Source organism: Protomyctophum parallelum, assembly GCF_964188405.1.
Source record: "Protomyctophum parallelum genome assembly, chromosome: 1".
Classification (NCBI taxonomy): domain Eukaryota; kingdom Metazoa; phylum Chordata; class Actinopteri; order Myctophiformes; family Myctophidae; genus Protomyctophum; species Protomyctophum parallelum.
Genome location: NC_139697.1, coordinates 48782285 through 48807517, shown reverse-complemented (window position 1 = coordinate 48807517; position 25233 = coordinate 48782285). Strand labels below are relative to the sequence as shown.

Below are 25233 nucleotides of genomic sequence, written 5' to 3'. Positions count from 1 at the left end.
AACACCAAAATGGGTTCCCGTTCAGAATGGGTTAAAAAGGAAAGGACGCACAAACTCCTAGTGCCGATGCCAAAAAAAACGTTATATTTGAATTGAAAGCTTAGCATGATGACTAAAACTAAATATATGGACAATTTAGTCAAATCAAAACTAGACTGTAAGGAAGGGACTAGTGGACAAGGGATCCAGTGTAAGTCATTTTACACTTGGTTGCATGCTGAAAATAGCCGATCTACAAGCTCAGATCTACAGCGAGACGCGTTGTGCGCTGTGTAAAAACAGCCATTACAACGGCATCAAGGCCCGACAAAATAAATTTGTCGACATATCAACTGTAGATTTAGTCGACTAAAATCTTATGAAATGTAGTCGACTAAACCTAGTCTAACACTAAAACATTCCAGGTGACTAAAACTATTATGTTTTATTCCAAAGACCGACTAAACTGAAATTTGCTGCCAAAAACACCGTTCTGAAAGAGAAAAAGTAGACAAATTCTGAGAACATCTAAAATACCCTGGAATGGACAAATCTCTCAGCCAATAAATACCCTGGAATGGTCAATCAATACCCCAAGTATAATCAAACATAATTGAACCTCCTTCCTTTACCCATTAATTACAAAAAGACTTTTGCACAAAATGAGCTTGAAAGAATGAACACACAATGACATGTTTAAAGTTACACATTTATTTATCATCAATTAATACTTCAAAGAAGAAGTGATCCATGTGGCTGGAATGCGGGGCAGGTCAGTGAATACTGGGCAGTTCAGTGAACACGGGGCAGGTCACTTCTTAGGCAGATTGATCTTCCCTGTCAAGAGATCTATCACACGCTGTAGGAAACGATAAAGAAGATAAAGAGAACAGATGCATTAAAATAGCCTACTATATAAAATACATTCACATAAACACAGCAATCTCTTGGACCCAATTTATATTGTAAAATCAATGCAAATCTGAGAGTGTGCAAATGGATTTTGTACACTCAGAGTTAGACCCATCCATTTGGTTCCAAACTATCATTTATCACTGGAACTCCCTGGGGGGGTCCCGGCCAGACCCCACTGGACTAATGCATGCCAAACTGGGGGTCTTTGAAATTAAACGGGTTGAGAATCACTGCTAGAGCCGTAAATATCTCCTCTCATGGGGGTCCCTGGCATATCTTTTCATAAGTTGGGGGTCCCGCAGGCTAATTAGTGTCAATTTGGGGGTCCCCGACATGAAAAGGTTTGGGTTCTAAAGAGTCATATACATGTTTCATTACAGGTGTAGCTAAACTGGAAACAGACACCGATATAGCTGCGGTCGGTCGATTAGACGATGCAAATACTTCAATATGACACAGCGCCAGGGGCGTGCACAGACATTTAGAGGGGCAGGTGCTCAAGTGAAAAAAAGGGCACCTTGTGCAGCGCGTTGAACCGGCTGGTTGCCTTAACCCATTTTGGGGCAGGAACCCATTTTGGTGTTAGCATCATGGTATGCTTTAGCTATTGAAAAATAGCAGATCTACAAGCTCATAGCGCGCCACGAGCTTGTAGGTCTGCTTTTTTTTATTTTTATCGAAGAACCACTGACATAGAAACATAGCTTTAGATTGTCACCATGGTCCACACACTACAAATTAAGAAAAACATTTCCCCTCTTTTTTTAAGCGCACATTGCCAAAAGGGCAGGGAGTGCTCTAGCACCCCCTAGTGTCTATCTGTGCACACCACTGCGCAGCGCTAGAATCTTACCTTGATCTTATGGATCTGTTCCACGGCCCCAGCGTCCAGCTCACTGAGGTCCATGTCCTCCACGTTCTCCTCCGTCAGACAGACCTTCTGTTCAGAGCAGACGGTACAGCAATTACACATAAAATCAACCACACTGCACACACACACACAGCATTCATGAAGTACAGTAGAGTAGAGAATGCATGCGTTGCAACATGAGTTTCAGATCGAGGCAGGGATCAAGCAAGGTCCATTTTCTACCACCATTCTTGAAATTGATATCATTCATGATTTTAAGCCATTCTGACCTGAGATCAGATTCAAAAAAAAAAAAAATGTCTTCTACATCCTGACAGTTTTCCATTCTGACCTGAGATCAGATTCTAAAAAAAAGAAGTCTTCTATGTCAGTTGCTCTTCGATTTTTCAAAAATAGCAGACCTACAAGCTCATAGCGCGCCACTCGGTGGCGCGCTATGAGCTTGTAGATCTGCTTTTTTAAAATAGCTACAGCGATAATAGCGACATGATGCTAACACCAACATGGGTTCAAGCTTGATATGGTGCCTTGTGTCTGGAGTTATGCCCCCCTCCCCCCCCCTGTATGTTTCTTTTCCCTTTTTATGATGAATTCCTGTTCCGTTCTCTGGCTATATAGAAGGGTCTATTTGTATACGTCTCTAAATGTTTTGATGAATTGAACAAGATGGACCCTCTTGTAAACATGTAAGTGTATAATGCTTTATTGGGTCGTCCACACAGTTAACAGCTATATTCTTTGTACCGAGTTGTGCTTGAAATGTACTGCAATTCTGGAAACGGTTAATATTTCAATCAATGTCTATAGCAGAGTTCAGACTATCCAGGACGTACCTTTCCCTGAGAAGAGCGCATGGTCAGCTGCAGATCGCCGGCAGCAGACACAGACCTGGACCTGACGTTACAAACGTTCTGTTAACGTACTGTACTGTACGTCATGATGGACATACAAGATGTTTCACGGATAAATAAATCACATGCCGTTGGATCTGCGAGGCGCCAACCAACCTTAGATGGGGATGTGTCTGGTCGCTCTGCTTGGCCACACAGGAGCGGGTTTTAGTCCTGCAGAAAGAAAAGTAGGAATTCAGTCAGTGCCACCACGTCGTAGTTTATAGAGAAGAGACTTTAGTCTCAATGTGGGTTTTTTTTTAACTGGTTAAATAACATAAAATGACCTCAGACTGCCTGTGCTCTGACTGGTGACCAGGGCTCTCAGTTTCCCACCCTATAAGATGTTATGGACACACAGATTATTGGCAGTATGTTTATTTAATTTGACATTTAACAGACAACAAGCTGAACTGTGAAATGTGCTATTATATAAGCTACATTTATGGAGTTGACCAGCAGTTGTCACGATACCTTGGAGGCCTTGGTGGTCGGAGCTTCTGCTTTCTGGCGTGACACTGCACTCTTGACTGAAACAAACAACGGTTTGGATTAGAACAAGCTATCCCACTGGTGTCATCATACATGGTTTCAGACACTAAACTGGTGTCAACATACATGGTTTCAGACACTAAACTGATGTCATACATATGGTTTCAGACACTAAACTGGTGTCATCATACATGGTTTCAGACACTAAACTGGTGTCATCATACATGGTTTCAGACACTAAACTGGTGTCATCATACATGGTTTCAGACACTAAACTGGTGTCAACATACATGGTTTCAGACACTAAACTGGTGTCATCATACATGGTTTCAGACACTAAACTGGTGTCAACATACATGGTTTCAGACACTAAACTGATGTCATACATATGGTTTCAGACACTAAACTGGTGTCATCATACATGGTTTCAGACACTAAACTGGTGTCATCATACATGGTTTCAGACACTAAACTGGTGTCATCATACATGGTTTCAGACACTAAACTGGTGTCATCATACATGGTTTCAGACACTAAACTGGTGTCATCATACATGGTTTCAGACACTAAACTGGTGTCATCATACATGGTTTCAGACACTAAACTGGTGTCATCATACATGGTTTCAGACACTAAACTGGTGTCAACATACATGGTTTCAGACACTAAACTGGTGTCGTCATACATATGGTTTCAGACACTAAACTGGTGTCATACATATGGTTTCAGACACTAAACTGGTGTCATACATGGTTTCAGACACTAAACTGGTGTCAACTTGATGAGAAAATAAATGATGTCACCTCTTCTAAGGGAAGAGCTGGTCAGAGGTGGCATGGTGAAGGATGAGTCGGCTTCGCTCTGAAGGAAATGGAAAATAAATCTATATTTGCCTTCTAGGATTTTGTAGTGTATTTGGGTCACTTCACTTAAACCATTTTATAATACTATAAAGCAAGGAATATTACAAACTAGAGTGATTTCGCAGGAAAAACAGGGCTTGCTCGTGTACAGTAGTTGTAAAGTAGAACTATAGCGTTTAATGATAGTTTATTTTTATAGCACATTCCAAGAAATCGTCACAAAGTCTTTTTGGGTTGGTTAGCAGTTTGAATTCTGAACCAGTTGGAGACGATATAGCTTTTTTACATCTCACCCATTCTTGAGATAAGGGACAAAACTTTTTTCAAACTAGATTTTTTTTTTTTTTAAGATACATTCAAATCAAATAGATGTATTTGTAGACACAGGTCTCAACTACCAATCTTGAGAAGGAACAGGTTTTTCGCATAACATTTCTTTCTAAAATGGGACATTTATGCACTTAATACCTGATTCTTGTCAACTCCGTCAGACACACTAAAATCCCTTTTAATTGAATTTGATAATTTCAACAATAATATAAAGTCCTCAGTTATCTTATAATGGCTTTCAGTAATCAAGTTAAGTAATACAATTCTTTTAATATTGTTTTGTTCCAATATCACACTATTATGAAATATCCAATTTCTCAAATCCGTCATTTCAACCTTTATTTTCAGTATTATAACATGAAAACCATGTAAAAAAAAAAAAAAAACATCATTACGTATCATTTCAGTTGGTGTTTCAATACATAAGCACAAAATATTTAACATCGAATTTTCTATTTCTTTGGAAATTAACAAAAACATCACGGGACGAACGTCTGACGGAGTTGACGAACATCTGACGGAGTTGACAAGTTTAACTGATTTAGGTTCTAGACCACCTAGGATCTTGATTCTGGTGACTAATCCCACATTTTCAAGGATGAGGAATACAGTGGTACTATTTATATTGGCCCTGTGACCATGGCAGCCATTTTCAAAATGGCCGCCACCTGCTGTTATTTTACAATAACTCAAGTTCCACACCACCTAGGATCTTGATTCTGGTGACTAATCATACATTTTCAAGGATGTGGGATACATTGGTACTATTTAGATTTGTCCTGTGACCATGGTAGACATTTTTCAAAATGGCCACCAACTTTCTGTTATTTCCCAATAACTCAAGTTCTACACCACCTAGGATCTTGATTCTGGTGACTAATCCTACATTTTCAAGGAGGAGGAATACAGTTGTACTATTTAGATTTATCCTGTGACAATGGCAGCCATTTTCAAAAATGGTGGACCTGCTATTATTTTACCAATTTAGTCAGGGAATATTATCAGAATAATGTTAAATCTGTGAATACATTTCTTACCAATAATTTTTTCACCAATGTGTTTGTAAAGGTGTCTACTAACATATCCCACATTGGTTTCTATTGAACATTTTTGACAGCTGCTGAAAGTTGGGTACCATACCAAGTGGCTATGGCCAAACTAGGGAGTCTATGGCCAAACTAGGGGTCAAACCCCTTGGGCTAAATTCGGCCATATATCCACTTGCCCAAATGTGCTGACCTCATTTTGTGATGACGGCTATGGCCGTTTTCAGCCCAAGGAGTGTTCTTCGTGCATAGCTAATGTTTGGAATGCATTCAGAATCATGAAAACTCCCTAGTTTGACATGTCACATGCTACTTAAAGCATAATGAACATTTTGCCTTATATAGGTTGTTGATGGTACCCTAGCCTCGATAGCCAGGCTTTCATTTCGTCTGCGCGAAAGATGAAAGCCTGGAAAAAGCCGTGGGCTGAACAAGTCTAAAAGTGGGAGTCAACCCTTCCGGGTGGGCGTCGCTCTAAATGATGTGACGTAGCGCTGCACTAGGGGGGAGAGGAGGGGCCGGGGGTGACGGACAGATCGATGAGATCCAATCAGGGTGCGCGCATTTCTGAGGCGCGACCCGCCCCTCTAGACGAGAAATGTCTCGCTCTGGGTCAGGCTAATGGTACCCCAACTTTCAGCAGCTGTCAAAAGTTCCCCTAGGGTGGTTGAATATAAAGCAATGTGGGATATGTTAGTAGACACCCTTCCAAACACATTGGTGAAGAAAATTCTTGATAAGGAATGTATTACTAGATTGTATTAATATCCCCTGACTAACTCATCTTCTAGACCACCTAGACCCGACTTCACCAACAGAGACCCGATTGACAACTAAACAACAAGTTTGGACAGCCCCACCAATTAGTGTTACGGAAAATAGCAAGTGTCTACCCTAGGCCCAGAGGGAGACACAGAACTTAGATGCGGCTCACATGTTGCACGACTCCTCAACAAGCTGCCACCAGAGATGAGAGCTGAATTCTGCCGCACAATGCTCTGCGGCCCAGGAGCAACCAACACCATGTTGGAGTTCTCTGAGTGGTTGAAGCACGAGTCCTAGCCATATAGCCTGTGCAAAGGCAAACACCTTGAAGACCTGCTTGAGGTGAACATTGAGCAGTGAACAGTGAGCGAAAGACTGAAGACAGAAGATCTGCCTTCAGGACTATCAGGCAGGATGTGCAGACACTGAAGGCATCAGTGTCGTTCTGTGTCCCCAGCATGTCAACCAAAGCAATGTTACCAAATCAAAGGAGCCTTCACCTCAAGTCACCTGGGGCTGGGTGAGAAATCGTATCCTGTATCTAGCCTGTAACTAAATACAGACACTTGGCCAGACTGCCGTTTGAAAGGGTTAAACCCTTCATCCTGATTGGGGAAGACCACCCCACCTAATCACACCAACCGAACAAGTGAGTTTGGGGCCTCCAGGTGGGCCAGCAGCCATCTGCACAAGACTGGGCTGGACCCTGCAGGAAAGCAATCTCCAGCCAAGACAATGTAAGTTAACTATAACAGAGCCCCAGAACACAGAGGTCATGAGAAGGATGGAGAAACACTGGCAGGAGGCCACCAAGATCAACGCCACACTGCAGTGGCCAGTGAAGTCAAACTGTGCGTCTGTACCTGAAAGGGACAAGTCAAAGGCCAGAAAGCCCACCTCCTTTTAATGTCCTGTCAGTAGCAACTCAACCTGCACCTGAAATAAGCCCTGACCCCTCCCAGAGAAAGTTCATCCTTGAAAATGTAATGATTAGTCACCAGAATCAAGATCCTTGGTGGTCTAAAACTTGAGTTATTGGTAAAATAACAGCAGGTTGGTGGTCATTTTGAAAAACAATGGCTGCCATGGTCACAGGACAAATCTAAATAGTACCACTGTATTCCTCATCTTTTAAAATGTATTATTAGTCGCCAGAATCAAGATCCTAGGTGGTCTAAAACTTGAGTTATTGTAAAATAACAGCAGGTGGCGGCCATTTTGAAAAACAATTGCTGCCATAGTCACAGGACAAATCTAAATAGTACCAATGTATCCCACATCCTTGAAAATTTATGATTAGTCACCAGAATCAAGATCCTAGATGGTGTAGAACTTGAGTTATTGTAAAATAACAGCAGGTGGCGGCCATTTTGAAATATGGCTGCCATGGTCACAGGGAAAATCTAAATTGTACCACTGTATCCCTCATCCTTGAAAATGTAGTCTTAGTCACCAGAATCAAGATCCTAGGTGGTGTAGAACTTGAGTTATTGTAAAATAACATCAGGTGGTGGCAATTTTGGAAAATGGCTGCCATGGTCACCACGAGACAAATCTGTGATGGCCCTATAGCCAAAAATATTCCTTAAGGCATGCTCTAACTGTGTGCCAAATTAGAATACGTCCCATTATTCAAAAACTATAATTTTATTGTTTTAGGAACACTTTTGTCAACTCCGTCAGATACATGTCAACTCCGTCAGACACAAAACCTGACGGAGTTGACGTCTGACGGAGTTGACAAAATGTCATTTGTTTTCATCTTAACCCTCTGTAGTACAATGTAGCCATTTTGTTTTTGCTTCATTTGTTAGCTAAACCTAACCCTAAACTTTTATAATAAACATTATTTTGGAATTCTTAACAAAGATCATAATAATGTCCTGACGGAGTTGACATGTAAAAGCTGTGACCACCCTGATATCAACATTGTTTGTTTAAAATATCAAACAATTGAATGCTTGTCAGACCAGGTGCTCCACTGTTGCAACAAATACAAACGGGACTTGGAAAAGGAGTCTTCAGGCTAAATCTGTCGACAATATTTTCTGATTAATTTAAGACTTTTAAAAAACCTGACGGAGTTGACAGGAGACGTGGGACACACATTTGATATGAGATATCTAATGGAAAATATAAATTAAAATTATTGTGTATATTGTTTGCTATGTTGTTGACAATCTACTTTAATTTAGTATGTATATTTATGTGATTGTGACAGTATTAGACACTTTTTTAGCAGTTTGAAATTATGACCACTTGCTGGGGACAGGCTAAATACAGGCGTTTTTGGGTACAGTGCCTGCTTTTAACTAATTCAGATGGCATATGAAAACAATTATAATGAAATTAATGGCATAATAATACACAACTGTATTACATTTAACTTTGCAAGTGCTTTTATTTTTATTAAATTAATTTATTCTTAATAATAAGGCTCTTATGTGTGGGACATGTTTTTTCCACTTTTGTCCCTCATCTCAAGAATGAGTGATCTGCAACAGAGAGACCTAGCTGTCTCCACACAGAGTTCTGTGTCCTCGCCCCAATTACTCAGCTGCAAGTGGTCACTGATGATCCCCTCCCAGCTATAAAGCCAGTACCCGGATTCATTGGGGGAGGGGATAATCAATAACCACTTGAGTATTTGGGGTGTGACACAGAACTGTGTGGAGACAGGTCTCCCCGTTACACACAGGCCAGAGTAAATAGTTACAATAAATCGAAACGAGATAAAAGCAGTTTAACAGTTTGAAGTCGAAGTTAAAATATTTTGTAACTAATGTGAGTGGAATGTGCCTTTGGAATAGTTTGAAAGGTATACAACTCACCTTCACCGCAATGGAGACGTCACTTGGGTTGGAAAACGAACAGCCAGTTTCAACTCTGTCGAAGAACTCTTTCACGCTCAGGCCTTAATTAAGTGAATCAAGGAAAATAAATGAATTAGTTAAGACATACTGTAGCATGCTGCATAATATGCTGATTGGCTATCAAATATTGATTAGTCTTCCAGCAGGCAGTAATCAGTCACCATTCATTAGATCCTTGAGCTGCATCTTCTGTAGTGGAGGCGGCGTCTTCATCAGCTCTATGTGGTAGTATTTATCCACCATGGCCAAGCTGGTCTCCATTCGGCTCTCCAACTCGTCCATGCGGTCTTGTGCTGAGCGGGGAAACAGTTTAGAACCAAAAAGACACAAAACAGCTAGCTTACACTGAACCCATTTAGACCTGAGGATGAGTCTACCAAGTGTTGTTTTCTGACAGTGGTTCAACCTTTAGTTTAAAAACCTATCCATGTTTCTATGTCAGTGGTTCAACCTTTAGTTTAAACCTTTAGTTTAAAAACCTATCCATGTTTCTATGTCAGTGGTTCAACCTTTAGTTTAAACCTTTAGTTTAAAAACCTATCCATGTTTCTATGTCAGTGGTTCAACCTTTAGTTTAAAAACCTATCCATGTTTCTATGTCAGTGGTTCTCAACCTTTAGTACGTTTTAGAACAAAAACACAAAACAGCTTGCTTACATTTACCCTGTTGAAACGGGAAAGCCTACATGTCATTGAAACCATAGGCCTATAAAGCCTACATGTCATTGAAACCATAGGCCTATACAGCCTACATGTAATTTAAACCATAGGCCTATAAAGCCTACATGTCATTTAAACCTCTATTCTATACTTGGCTATTAAAATAAATGGCAGTGATAGTCGTGAAAAAACAAATACATAATTTTGGGAGTCGATCAGGGACAGCTGGAACGTGCACTAGGGCCCCTGAGACAATCATTTTTAGGGCATCTTTTGTTGTTTACTATCTTTTTCACCTACATTTAAGCAGGGACCTCCAGCCTGGGGAGCTGAAGGGCCCCAGGAGCCCCTTGTCAAGGCCTAAAACCCAGAGCCTGACAGCCAAGGGGCCCTGCAGGTTCATTTGGCTCTGGGATCTTGAGAACCACTGATGTAGCAACATTTAAGTTTTCAGAAAACTACAAGCATAGCACAGAGTAGACCACCATCTCATTATGAGGACGAGACAAACTGAATTCAAACCTTCTTTGTCAACCTGCTGGATGAAAAGAGCAAATTTGGTCTCCATCAGAATCATGTCGTCCTGGCTGAGGGCAACGGCAACAGCACTCAGGTCGGTCTTCTGGCTGTGTTTCCCCGGCATGTTGTTTAATCTGCAGAGCACTGTGTTAGACTGATACTGCTGGGCTTTGGAGAGCCATCTAAATACCCCATCCCCCGTGGGCGTCGCCTGCTCAAAACAACAGATCTACAAGCTATCAACGCACGGCGATGCGACCTGTTGATAGCTTGTAGATCTGTTCTTTCATTGGATATGGACAGGTGTCAGTCATTCCTGCTGATTACTAGTGGCTTAATTAGTTAAGCATTTGTTAATAGTTAACATAATGCTATTGGGGCGTTATTCTGAAGTTGCAACTATTCCTCATGCAATAGCTTACAGTTAATACGTTGGTTAACTAATAGTTTGTGTAATTGAGTGATCTATTAACTATCTACTGTATGAGAGAGAGAGAGAGAGAGAGAGAGAGAGAGAGAGAGAGAGAGAGAGAGAGAGAGAGAGAGAGAGAGAGAGAGAGAGAGAGAGAGAGAGAGAGAGAGAGAGAGAGACAGAGACAGAGAGACAGAGACAGAGACAGATCACGACTCCACATTTCACTAAAGTTGTCATAATATATCTGCATAAACACAGGTTTTGTGTTCCGTCAATTTCAGATAACTGTGATCGCCAAATCATTATTTGGAAAAGGCTTTCAGCTTTCAGGAAGAAACCAAAAATACACAGGAAGACATTTGAATATTATAACCACTACCTGGGGGTCTATTAGAGTAATGTTAACACAAACAAATACACTTACTTCACTCCTTTTGCAACCAGCCAAACGATTCAAGAACAATATCTATTCATGCAGCCCAGTGGCAAATATGCCTGCATTTCAATGTAAATCCACCAGGTGGCACTGTCACTTTAAGAGTGCCATTTTCTGGGGGTCAAGGGTTACACTGAAATAAGTAACCTGTGTTTGTGGAGATTCTCTGAAGAGATCTTGATGGTAAAAAAAAGCTTTAATTTAATTGTATAATTTGAATTAATTTCAGATACACATGCAAGCAAGTTATGATGAATTGAAAACTGTGGACCCTCTTGTAAACAAGTGTAATGCTTTATGGTGTCCTCCACTCACAGTTGACAGTTTTTGTATTGAGTTGTGCTTGAAATGTTCTGTAATTCTGAAAAATACTTCAATAAATCAATCAAAAAGCAGATTGTTGATGCAGTGAATCTTCATATTGGTTGTTCAGTTTGACCAGTTTTGGAGATATGGCTTATAGAGTAATAATAACGAGTTGAGAAAACGGGCTTGAAAGGTTCACTTCTGTGGTCTCTAACATTACACCTATACATTGACATAACAACGCGTCATCAGAGCGGAGGGAGGGGCGTCAGCTGCGACTCCGCGGCTCCGCCCACCCCCCGGGGTAAGATTTGTGATTTGTGATTTGCTCTCGTTCACTGCAATGCAATTTGCGGCATTTTCAAAACAATATTGCGCAGAGTAGCGATTATCTAACGTATTTGCAATGCCATACGTTGAAAGATCTGTTGCCCACGGACAAGGCACGTTACCTCCGCAAGTTAGATATTATCGGCATAGGTGTTTGCCGTATGTGATTAAGGATTGGAAAAAGTTGCATTGGCAGCCATAGAAAATTCTGCCCGGGGTAAAACACCGGATGTGATGTTTTTGGGCGTTCCTGTCTTGTTAAAAAACCGGCTGTGACGTTTTTGGGCGTTCCTGTCTTGTTTCGTGTCAGTGTATAGCTACATGTTTAAGCATGTATTTCATATTTCTGTCGACTCTAACATTACACCTATAGCTACATGTTTAAGCATGTATTTCATATTTACATGTCTTCTGTGGACTCTAACATTACACCTATAGCTACATGTTAATGCATTTATTTCATGTTTCTGTGGACTCTAACATTACACCTAGCTACATGTTTAAGCATGTATTTCATATTTACATGTCTTCTGTGGACTCTAACATTACACCTATAGCTACATGTTAATGCATTTATTTCATGTTTCTGTGGACTCTAACATTACACCTAGCTACATGTTTAAGCATTTATTTCATATTTACATGTCTTCTGTGGTCTCTAACATTACACCTATAGCTACATGTTTAGGCATTTATTTCATATTTACACGTCAATTTCAGCTTCATTTGGATAAAATTAACGTTATCTCATGGTATTATTAGCTTTTCTCTGCCAGTACCAAACGACAGCTTATTCTGCTGTTGCTACACGTCCTAGGTCCAGGATGTACTTTTACAGAGTTCTGCTTGAGTTCTGCTACCTCTATCCTACCTCTATCCTCCAGAGACCCCCAGTTACCGTAGAGGTAGGAGACATGATCCTACAGAGACCCCCAGTTACCCTAGAGGTAGGAGACATGATCCTACAGAGACCGCTAGTTACCCTAGAGGTAGGAGACATGATCCTACAGAGACCCCTAGTTACCGTAGAGGTAGGAGACATGATCCTACAGAGACCCCTAGTTACCGTAGAGGTAGGAGACATGATCCTACAGAGACCCCTAGTTACCGTAGAGGTAGGAGACATGATCCTACAGAGACCCCTAGTTACCCTAGAGGTAGTAGACATGATCCTACAGAGACCCCTAGTTACCGTAGAGGTAGGAGACATGATCCTACAGAGAGCCCCATGGGGTACACAGACATTGAGCCCCCCATTCACCCCCAGCAGGTAGGCATGCAGACACGGAGCCCCCCATATTCCCCCAGGTGCACTTGGCGACAGGTAGCACAAAACAAGAGTCAACAGCAACACACACACACACACACACACACACACACACACACACACACACACACACACACACACACACACAGGTGAAAAGCTGCAGGTTGTTTGTCCAGCCTCCAAGAGAGATTGCTCTGCATATTGCATGATATTTTGATATCAACAAGGAGGAATAACATCATAGATATCGGAGATATCCTTTATTTTAAGGCAACAAATTGCAACGTTTCGACCGACTAGGTCTTCATCAGGCAAATATGACCTAGTCGGTCCAAACCAGGGGGGGGGCAGTCAGCCAGATATTTCGTGAAGCCTCTTTTGAAATCGGGACTTCCTGAAAGTTCATATAATGGCCTGTTGTGGCGCTGGACTGGACCCAAAAAGCCCCATAGCTCCATAGAGGCCCATATATTTGGGCCCAACTTCACCTAGACTGTATTACCTTAATAAACATGGTCATGAATACTTTCTGCTTCCAGTCACTAGTTTAAAGTCTCATTTCTAATAATATAATATTCTTTTTGGAAAATGATGGTCCCATTTATAAAATAAATTACCATAAAGTCGCGCATGTTCTGAGGGGCGTGGCTACCGTTACAGTCTATGATCGGGATCCCCCACCCACTCGAGTCAAAATAAAAACCAACGGAGAAGAAGGGGGGAAGTCCCGCCTCGTTGTCTGGGCCAGCCAATGGCCAACTGGACCAGAACGGATCAAGAAAGATGGCGACTTACAGTGCATTAGAGTGCAAGGAATTTCAGGCTTCATTTTACGTTCATGTTAGACCCGGGGAAGGCTTTGTCCATATTTTTTACAGTCTATGGTCCAAACGTTGCAATGTGTTGCCTTAAAAGAAAGTAATTCTCGTGGATGTTCTTCCTTGATGTTTGCCTTGATGCCTGACATCCAGCAGCTGGCCTGAATATAGGCACACAATCCTCTCTGTGAAATTATTTTGATAACCTTTGATAACATAAATACACACACACACACACACACACACACACACACACACACACACACACACACACACACACACACACACACTAGCAGTACATGATGTAAGGGGGGTGTAGGCCTACTGTCCATGCCGTTTCCACTATATATGGAGATGACTGGTGTCATAGTAGTGATGTCATACAGTGCATGAGTGATGTCATAGACTGGTCACATGGGGCCTAGTTTAGTTGACTCAATGTTTTCTGTTTTTTCCTTCTTTTAGTGACCTTGTTGGCAGTGAGCACACTGTTGGTTGTCATGGCTACCAGTTCCCACCTGATGTTGTGTGGGAGTTCGGTCTGATCCAGACCGTACTGGATAACTGCTAGCTTACATAACGTCTTAAGAGTAGGACTCAAGTCTAAGATGTACAGCTCATCAGAAGTAATGTGGTCATTCTTGTATCCTCCAAAGAGGATGATACGATCTCCCATAATGCAACAGCACATACCATCCATTGGACCCGGGCCTTTCCCTTTGGGCTCAACCTTCTTCCAGGAGAAGGTCTCTGGACTGAATTTCCACAGATCATTGAAGGTCTGATTCTGGTTTTCGCCACCGAATATGTACAGTTCTCCATTGTAGTTAAAGGCTGAATGACCACAGCGTCCTTCTGGAAGAAGCTGTGGAGAAGGTGTGTTCATCCAGAGGTCGGTATCTGTGTCAAACACTATCATGGTGTTGTAGTACTGATCCCCATAGCCCCCAAATACAAACATCTTTGTCCCAATGATGGTAGCAGAGTGACACCATGAAGAAGGAGGTTGAGTTCCTCTGGTGTTCATTAAGGACCAGACCATTGTGCTGGTTTCCAACTTGTACATGTCATTAGTGACTCCAGTCAGCTTGTATCCTCCATGGATAAACATGACCTTCCCCAACACACAGGCTGAGTGGCTCCACCTCTCCTCTGGAACAGCTCCAGAAACCCTACTGGGTTTCAACCACATGTGGGCGTCCACATCAAATACATAAAACTCATTGTAGTACTCCCCTCCCCAGCAGCCTCCCCAGATGTAGACTGTATCTTCTATCAGCACAGCTGTGTGGCCCCAGCGCCTGGATGGAACCTCTAGGTGACCGTCTCCTCTTCCAGGACTCACTGGAGGTAACTTCTTCCAGCATAAAGACATTGTGTTGAAGACATGGACATCCATCTTTTCCATGTTGTTGAAGGTCCTTCCATCACAGTCACCTCCAAAGGAATACAGTTTGTTCCTCACTGCTACAGCAGCATGATAGGATCGCTTTGGTCCTCCTGTTTTGGCAACGGTCCAAGAAAGCATCGCTCTGTCTGTCTGTCTGTCTGTCTGTCTGTCTGTCTGTCTGTCTGTCTGTCTGTCTGTCTGTCTGTCTGTCTGTCTGTCTGTCTGTCTGTCTGTCTCGACATCTACAGTCATTTTCAACAGGCATCATCTTATATATTCCGTGTGTGAGATCACACGCAACACAAACTGTTGCCATGCACGCCGTAACGATGCCAATTAGTGCAGCTGTTCTCATTTGCACCTTTTGACTCTCTTTAAAAGCCTGTTCATTCACACTTACTGTAAACTGGTGGTATCAGAGATGTGTAGAAAGAATCCCTGGAAAGATGTCCCCTCAGCTAGCTAGTTCGTCCTACTGCTGTCTGTTACTGTCCTACTGCTGTCTGTTGCTGTCTGTCGCTACCTAAATCTAAATGTGTTCCAGAAAGGAGAAGCTTCCCCGCTCAAAAATCACAACCTTTTTAAACACTCGAGACTAGATTACGTTTCAACATCGTTGACCCATTCAAGCTGCAGGTTGTTTGTCCAGCCTCCAAGAGAGATTGCTCTGCATATTGCATGATATTTTGATATCAACAAGGAGGAATAACATCATAGATATCGGAGATATCCTTTATTTCAAGGCAACAAATTGCAACGTTTCGACCGTTGCAATTTGTTGCCTTAAAATAAAGTAATTCTCGTGGATGTTCTTCCTTGATGTTTGCCTTGATGCCTGACATCCAGCAGCTGGCCTGAATATAGGCACACAATCCTCTCTGTGAAATTATTTTGATAACCTTTGATAACATAAATACGTACCTGTTCTCACAAGTATGCACACACACACACACACACACACACACACACACACACACACACACACACTCACACTCACACTCACACACACACACACACACACACACACACACACACACACACACACACACACACACACACACACACACACACAAGCAGTCCATGGTGTAAGGGGGGTGTAGGCCTACTGTCCATGCAGTTTCCACTATATTAGATTTTTTTATTGCAACATTGCGATCAAATATAGTAGTTGAAATGTACTTATAATGTACAAACTACAATTGTTCTTTTTCTGTATATAAATATTATCATATCATCATCATCATCATCATCATCATCATACTATAATTAACCGAATGTCTGTCTGTCAGAAACAAACACTTATCTCCTCATTGCCTGCACCAGTCACTTTTCACAGAGGCATTGACCATATGAATATGGAGGACTTAACGGAGCCCTTTTTTCGATTTGACACATTAATTATTAATAATGAATTTATTAGTGAATTGGGCGCAGTACCCCCCCCGGGGGTACTCACAACGGGTATGGGCTAGTATAGACCGATTCCGTACCGGTTTCATGGTCGCAGCCTACGTATTTCCTGTAGGCGGACTCGACGTAGCTGCGGGGGTAAAACCCTCACTAGGCGCACCTCTTCCACTACAGTGAACGGCAGAGTGACTGATGTTAGTTTGCCTCAAACTTTACTCCTTTACCTGCTTTTTTACTAACACTAACATTACAAAGATGCCCAGAACATCGAGATGAACCTGTGTAGTTTATGGCTGCTCCAACAGTAGTGGCAACATAACAAATAAAATAAAACGGAATGTCTAATATCCACCGCGATGGCTGAGACCAGAGCCATTGAGTAATGGTTGAGACAAAGCAGTGAAGAATCCTGCAAGATACATAATTTCAGTCTTACCCAATACCCAATCTTTCTGTTTTATGAACACAAGGCTGCTGTATTTTATACCTCATACTAAGCATTTAAAGTATGAGGTATAAAGTACAGCAGCCTTGTGTTAATAAAACAGAAATATTTGGTATTGGGTAAGACTGGCGTTATGTATCTTTCACTGCTTTGTCTCAACCATTGCTCAATGGCTCTGGTCTCCGCCACCGCGGTGGATATTAGACATTCCGTTTTTATTTTATTTTTATGTTGCCACTACTGTTGGAGCAGCCATAAACTACACAGGTTCATCTGGATGTTCTGGGCATCTTTGTAATGTTAGTGTTAGTAAAAAAGCAGGTAAAGGAGTAAAGTTTGAGGCAAACTAACATCAGTCACTCTGCCGTTCACTGTAGTGGAAGAGGTGCGCCTGGTGAGGGTTTTACCCCCGCAGCTACGTCGAGTCCGTCTACAGGAAATACGTAGGCTGCGACCATGAGACCCGCTACGGAATCGGTCTATATATAAGGACTCGAAATATAAATTACCCCGCATACCTTCTCTTTTCACTCACTCTTTAGTTGATGAACACCACTCTAAATATTAAATGGGCATTAAAGTGAGAACCTAGAAAGTAGTTATAATACTCAGACATAAATGCACCATAGCCCATTTTGGTTATCAGTATAGAATGAAGGTACCATATAATTTAGAATTGACCGCTGCTGTGTGTGCGTGTGCGTGTGCGTGTGGAAACTGGTGCACAAAGGAACGATTCCATTTCAATGTAAAGTTGATGGGCTTTAAAGGCATATTAAAACACTGGATCCAAGATATGAGGTATGTAGCTGCCGCCTGCAACATTACATCAACTTCACTTTATTCACAGATCACAGTGATAGACAGAATATAGCAGCATTCGCTGTACATGGTATTAGACATTAAAGTGCAAAATAATTATAGTGCATTGTACATTATTAAAGTGCAAATCAAAAAACATTGATTTGATAGTAAAGTCCACCCAGCATACACTGCATGGCATATTGGCATAGCCTGCATTGCAAAAAAGCTGACCCACACTCTGAAAGTCAGATTAGCCTCTAGGTGTAGAGCCAGACCGAAATTCTAGTCTTGACAAGAAGCCTGCCTAGCGACCTTTCAAGATGTACTGTAGTGGACATTCAGAAAGGGTTTTGCTTTGAGAATTATATTGATAGCGATCACAAACAATCTGGTCAAACTTGCACTGACTGTCCTGTAACAACCTGCATGCAGCTTAGAAACGCGTAGGTATTAGAAAGGCATTCAGGCAAGCAAGACTGAACCATGTTGCTGAATTCAACTATTATTCACAAGAAAATGTGTCACTAAATATGAACCTGTCTGTAATTGCATATTTAAACATTTAAACATGCGGCTGCCAGCCGCCAAGGGTGATGGACTGCCCACAACAAGCGCTATAAATATACAGTATTGTTTAACAATTGTTGTGGAAACTCAAGTGGAGAGTCCACACCACAACTATAAGGAAAATATCTGTGAGGAACAGCGGATGCTCACTTAATTATCATTATAGTTCAGTCAGACAACTCACAAATAGATTTAACCAATATATATTATAGAAGTGTGCACATAATATTTTATCTTTATCTGCAACATTTTTCTCCCTGCTCGGCACAATCAAACACCATCATTAAACATTAAGAGCAGGCAGATAGATATGACTGGGCTGCGCCATGACACTTTCATGGACACTTTCATGGGAGCCAAACTACCCGGAAGTTTGGCAGAATGCACTGGAGTAAATGAGAGCTCAGTGACCAGCCAGCTCATGAACAAATATTATTTATGAATGACTGAGACCTTTTGAAAACATCACTTCTGGAAAATAACAAAAGACATGTAATACATTATTGTCTGCTGTGTTGCTTTCCGATGTTTAACATTATTAAAATGCAAAGAAGTGTAAAAGTGCATTGGCAGCTTCAAGTAAATTAATGGAAAGCAAGCTGTTATTTTACACAAAAACATTAACTAAATCAGTGGTTTTCAACCAGTGGTCCTTGGGGGGGCTCCAGGTGGTCCCCAGCTGAATGATGTAGAGTTGGTAACCAAAAGGACCCTTAAGGCTCATACAGAGTCTGGATTTTAGGTGATGGGGTGACCACCGCTCCGGTGGTGAACTGACCACCGGAGCGGTGGTTTGGTGGTCGCTGCTCATAGTCTACGATCACCGTCACCGTGAATAGACTTGGATCATTCAGAATAGCTAAGACACTTGTTTAATACATGCTAAAATACTGTCATATACATTTAAATGTGTAGCACATTGGGATAGAGAATACATTCAATGGCACATCAGTAGTCCTACTAATCCACTAGTAATAAATTAATGACCAGATGCATGTGTTGCTAATCTGTTAATTATATTTTTGAAAAATGTGATGTTTATTATTTCTCTCACAGGCAGAGAAAGTGATGGTGGAGTCTTCCAAGACAGTGCCTTTGGTTCACGTCTTCACAGAGGCGAGATTCAGCTACCCCCTCCCGAAGCCCTCCCTGGATGCACGATAAAGACACCACATGTTTTTCTGGGCGACGCAGCCTTCCCGATGCTTCCCAACCTACTGAGCCCCTATTCAAGTATGTTGTTAATAATGTAACCTGACTTCAAAACTTTGCTGCTCACATACTCATATAAGTGTCCGCTAGAACCACTGTTGTAGGTTTACTGCTTTGGGGGGTGGGGGTCTGGACAGGGCTGGATATAAGGATAATTTGCCATGATCTATATATATATATATATATATATGTTTGTCACAATTATCTAGTTAACTTTCTAATACTGCCATTAGTGCCATTATGCCATACACATTTTACACCCTCTTTTCTCTCCCGTGTGCACTGATACAGTTTAACTCTATACCAGAACATGCTGTGACATGTCTCTTATAGCACATGACATTTGCTTTGTTTACCTCTTATGTACAGGTCGCAATCAGACAGAGGAGAAGCGCGTGTACAATTATCGCCACTCAAGAGCCCGAAGGATCATTGAGAATGCATTCGGCATTTTGGCAGTGAGGTGGAGGATCCTGGGCAGGGCCCTTGAATGTACTCCGGAGAAGGCCGGACACATTGTGCACGCCTGTGTGGCTTTGCATAATTATCTGACCTGTACAGATGCGGCCAACACTCAGGCTTCAAGGTAATGTGGTGATGTAGCTATGAACCGTTATTTAAAACTGTGGTTCACAACCTTTTTCAGACTGCCTGCGACCCGCAAAAATCATGATATTTGAACTGGCAAGCAGTCCTGATAAGCACTTGGAATAGTAGGAGTTGAGGCATGATATTTATGTTGAACAAACATAAACAAATATTAAATGACGTCAAAATGGTTGTCTCTATCTGTAGGCCCTATCTTACCCTTAATAGCCGATCTACAAGCTCACAACGTGTCGATGCAGATTGGCCAGTTGAACTATTTTAAAAGGTTTATAGTAAAAAATGGCAAAATAGGTTTAGGGTCCCTGGCCAGCCTGGGTGCCTGATGGAGGGGAATTAATTCATTTTGAAATTGGGGATTTCTTTGATTATTACGTCATCAACATCTATAATTGTTATATCCCAAGGTACCTCCCAGCGAATTTCGCAGACGGCAACACTGCTTCTGGGGACATGCTGCCAGGGGAATGGAGGAGGCAGGTTGAAGGAGACACCAACCTCATACACCCGGCAAGGATGACAGACAGTGGGAAAACCACTGCAGGGAAGCGTGTCAGAGGGGACTTCACAGAGTACTTCCAGACACCACAGGGGCGTGTCCCATGGCAAGATACTGTGGTCAGGCGGGGTCGTCTGAATGTTTAGGGCAGGGGTGCCCATTTCTTTTGTTTATTGAGAGCTACTGAGAGCTACAAAATGACCAGCTCAACAAGAGCTACCCACCCCCAAAAAATATTATCCCATTGCTGAAAATAGTTTAAAAATGTACCTGAAGGGGCTTTGGAATAGAGGTGCTGGTGTCATATAAAACAGACACACTCATAGATGTGGGTTTGAGCTGACTCATGATTTCCTGTTTTTTTATTTTAGTGTATATTTGTACGTCTCTAAATGTTCTGATTAATTGAAAATGGTGGACCCCGTTTAATGCTTTAACATGGTCGTCCACAGTAAGTTTTTGTATTGACTCTTGTGCTTTAGTTTGACATGTAATGACAAATAAAAGCATTAACATTATAATGTCCTATGATCGCAGTTTATATGAAAACCTTTAACCCATTTAGACCTGGGAATGATTCTACAAATGTCTTCTAAATCCTGACAGTGGTTCTCAAACATTTTCATGTCAAGGACCCCCAAGATTATCTGTATTTGACCGCTGCACATTTTAATCAACTCAAGCCAGAATGTTGCTGCTTCTCCTTCTAGCTATAAATGGTAGCCTGTGTTCTAGCCGGATCCCCAGGACTGGAGATGGGAACTACTGACTTATATTAACAGTTCACAAATTGGGACTAAAGAGTACTAACTGGCTTTCCTGTAATCACACACTAATTTACTCCTGTCATACCAGGTTTACAACTAGCTAGTAGAAGAAAATAGTATGGACAGACACGTACAGGCCTCCAGAACTGAGGTTGGGATTGGGAACCAATGCAGCAGAGTTATGTATCATATTTCAGCTACATAGTATGCATGTTCCACATCTTGGAATGCACTCCAGTTGTGCAGCATTGCTTATCGCAGTGTAGAACAATGTAAACAAGTTTAATATGTAAAACGAACATTTAATTGTTGTAGAAAATGTAAACATAATAATGCATATATAAATACTATAAAAATTAGGAACAAATAAATAATTAATAAATAATCAAACGGCAGTGAAAATGAAGTTGCAGAGAAGGTTGTGAAAATGAACTACACGCAGTTCATAGTTCATTTTCTACAACCCCCCCTGCAACTTCATTCTCCACTGCCTGTTCACTCTTCTCCATCAGCCTGAGGAGTCCCACTTTAAAATGATGTAGATGGGCTGGTGGCAGAGACCGCATGAAACTTGCCACACGGAGGCCATGTCTGCCGCAGTCATCCTGCAGGCCCATCATCTGCTCGATGACATCTGTGCGCCTCTGCCTGGCTGCCACCATTTGAGCATCCCTCTCTGCTGCCCTTCGGTCTAGGGTCGAAAGAATGCTCTCAAAGTCGGAAGAGGCACTCTTCCGCTTCCTAGACCGAACGGCAGCAGATGGGGTGTTTGAGGGGCCAGGAGCTGCAGCTGCAGGAGTGGAAGTGCCAGGGCGTGGGGCTGTATAAGGAGGCGGACTGGGACAGGTAGCAGTAGTGGGAATGGACAGGGCTGGGCCAGCACGACGTGGGACAGTAGCAGGAGCACGGATGGATGGGGCTGGGCCAGCACGACGTGGGACTGTGGAAGTGGGACGGATTGCAATAGTGGGGATGGATGGGGCTGGAGATGGGGTTGGATTTGTTCTTTGCAACACCGTGCTTCCAAAATCATCCCAGTCCAGGGTTGACGCTTCTTCATCACTGCCACTGGAAGGGTAGATGGTGGGGTAGGGGAGATGGTGGCCAGTCTGGCCACTGCTAGTAGAGGCCAGACAGTCCTGACTGGCTGTAGAGGCCAGACAGTCTTGACTGGCAGTAGAGGCCAGACAGTCCTGACTGGCCACCACCCCACTGGTGGATGGCTCACTGGACAGCTGCTCTTCCTCTTGTGCCTAGAAAATAAAACAAAGAACAAGTGTTGTAAACTCACTAAACACAAAATCACATTTGATGAACAAAATGGATACTTCAGCCAGAACACAATATATAGTTTCATATGCCTAATATATTTATGTATTTATTAATTTAATACATGTAAACTATTTTGGCAAATGTCTCAATTCCAACCTAATCATGTCGTTTGTAATCATAGAATCATGCATACCAGCTACCGTTATGTTTTCCTTTTCATGCCATGCCAATGCATGCATGTATCCAACCACAAGGTGGCAACGTTGTTCAAAGAAATCGATAATCTTGCGTGTAGCCGCTATACTATAGCGTATCCTGGATGTATTTATTTACTTACGCTATTTTATTTAACAGTTTGTACAGATGTATGGTTTTAAATGATTGTGCATAACACAAAATACAACTCCTAAAGTGAGCCCAACTATCAAATATGATTTGAAGATGGTGGGTTGTGGTCAAACTCAAAGCTACAGGTAATGCATTCATGGCATGCATTCAACAACATATATATTCAACATATATTACATTACAATATTACTGCAGTGCTTACCCTGGATTGAGTGGGTGGCATGTTTGTGGTTGTCGCCCTGTGTTTAATATGGGGCTCCAACCACTGAAGAGCAACGTACAGGTAGGGTGTCTTGCTCTTCTCACCTCCAGCATCACCGCTTGTCTTTTTTTTAATTCTATTTTTGGCCTTGGTGAACTTGTCTCGCAGTTTCTGCCAGACTTCTCTGCATATTGCGCCGGTTGTGTTCAAATTTTGACCAATCTCATTCCATGAATTATATGCCTGCTGTGAGTCTTTGTGCGACTTCATGGTCGGGTTATACAGGTGCTCATACCTCCTCACCTCCATGGCCAAGTTCTCCTCAAATTCGTTCATTTTTTTCCCCCTCTGCTTTCTGTCTACTGCCTGCTCTATTCTACTCCTTTCTGGTCCCTTTATGTTTATTTCCTATTATATTTATGTCGCTGTCTCTATTGTTTCATTCCTTCGTTCTCTTCCCGCTGCTTTGTTTTCTTATCTTTTTTTAGCTTGCAAAAACAAGTGGACCGCGCTCCCGACTTCTAGACCAATCACATTGCCCGGAGGCTCCGGGCAATGTGATTGGTTCCCGGCCACCACCGCCACCACCGCTCCGCGGTGGTGAGTAAAAACAGAGAGAAGGGCTGGTGAGAGCGGTGGTTTGCTCTTCACCGCAGCTCAGTGACGTCATGTTGTAGTTTTGGGTGAAGCGGTGGTCACCCCTTCACCTAAAATCCAGACTATGAATAGGCCTTTATAGATCTTTAATTCTTGAGAGCGTGAAATTAAACCAAATGGACCCATACGGGTCAATTTGGTTTAATTTCACACTCTCAACATGGATTAAAGAATATAATGCCTAGAAAACGTAGGCTACGCTGTTGGCGGGCTGCCAGACTAAAGTTAATCTACGCCTTGTACACTTCTGGCGGGCTCCGTATTCAATTGTAGTGGAGATTAGTCTGTTGTCCCGAATGTTTGAGTCATACCTCATAGATAGGTAATCAACAGGCATGGCACATTAGATCCACATTGAAGCAATCAGGAACAGTGAGTGGTCATTCAGATTTACAGTTGTAATGCATCTGACAGTAAATAATATTCTTAAATTTTGTTCAGTTACCAATTACTCTTCACTCACTCTCCGCCTCTGCTGGATCTCGTTAAAGTCATTACGTCATACGCTGGCACGGCGCATACACATCAAACGGCGACATGGACGAAAACTATTACTTGCGCAACAATGATTATGTAGGAGCCATCTTATTTGAAATGGCACCATGGTTCCCTTTAATTAAGCCACAGGCCCACAGCTGTAGGTGGAAAGACGCCAGTAGAGTTACAGATTTCAACAGCTCGCACGCAACGCAAACAGCGCAGTTAAAAGAAAAGAAAGGAAAGAAAGAAAGAAAGAAAAGTAGCCTACTTTATTATTTGTTTATGGAACGCTGCGCTCGTCTGTTTTTTGAGACCTTTATTTAGTTTATGTCTGGAGCCTGTTCTTGTTTTGTTTGCCCCGTTTATTTTGAAACCATTGCACTCACAACACAAACTCCTACCATAACATCAACCTGTTGCAGTCATCAATCACCATCGACAAACTACAAGTGAGTAAACAACAAGACGCCCATGTCACAAAGTGTGAGCCCGTTGCTAAACCGTATATATCTGGTGATGTAAGAAAGAAAGGCATATTGGCCCTACAATCAAGTTGAAATCTTCTCTGATACGGACTATAAGTTTGGATCTGGAAAATAAGCGCTGCTGTTGTATTCTAAATACGGACTATAAGTTTGGATCTGGAAAATAAGCGCTGCTGTTGTATTCTAAATACGGACTATAAGTTTGGATCTGGAAAATAAGCGCTGCTGTTGTATTCTAAATACGGACGTCACGTCACGTTTTGATGTCTGTAAATGGAGCGGAGAAATTACTCCAGTGTGAAAGAGAGACAGCG

At 42.1% G+C, this 25233-nt stretch overlaps 1 pseudogene across 1 annotated transcript in view; it reads left to right on the top strand.

Moving 5' to 3' along the window:
- LOC310873343 overlaps window positions 1-25233 on the top strand; it is a 456333-nt pseudogene that overhangs the window by 92183 nt on the left and 338917 nt on the right. Inside the window, exons 3-4 of the transcript in view lie at window positions 13039-13103; window positions 16100-16248. The product of the transcript in view is annotated as an uncharacterized misc_RNA (transcript). The remainder of the gene's footprint in view (window positions 1-13038; window positions 13104-16099; window positions 16249-25233) is intronic.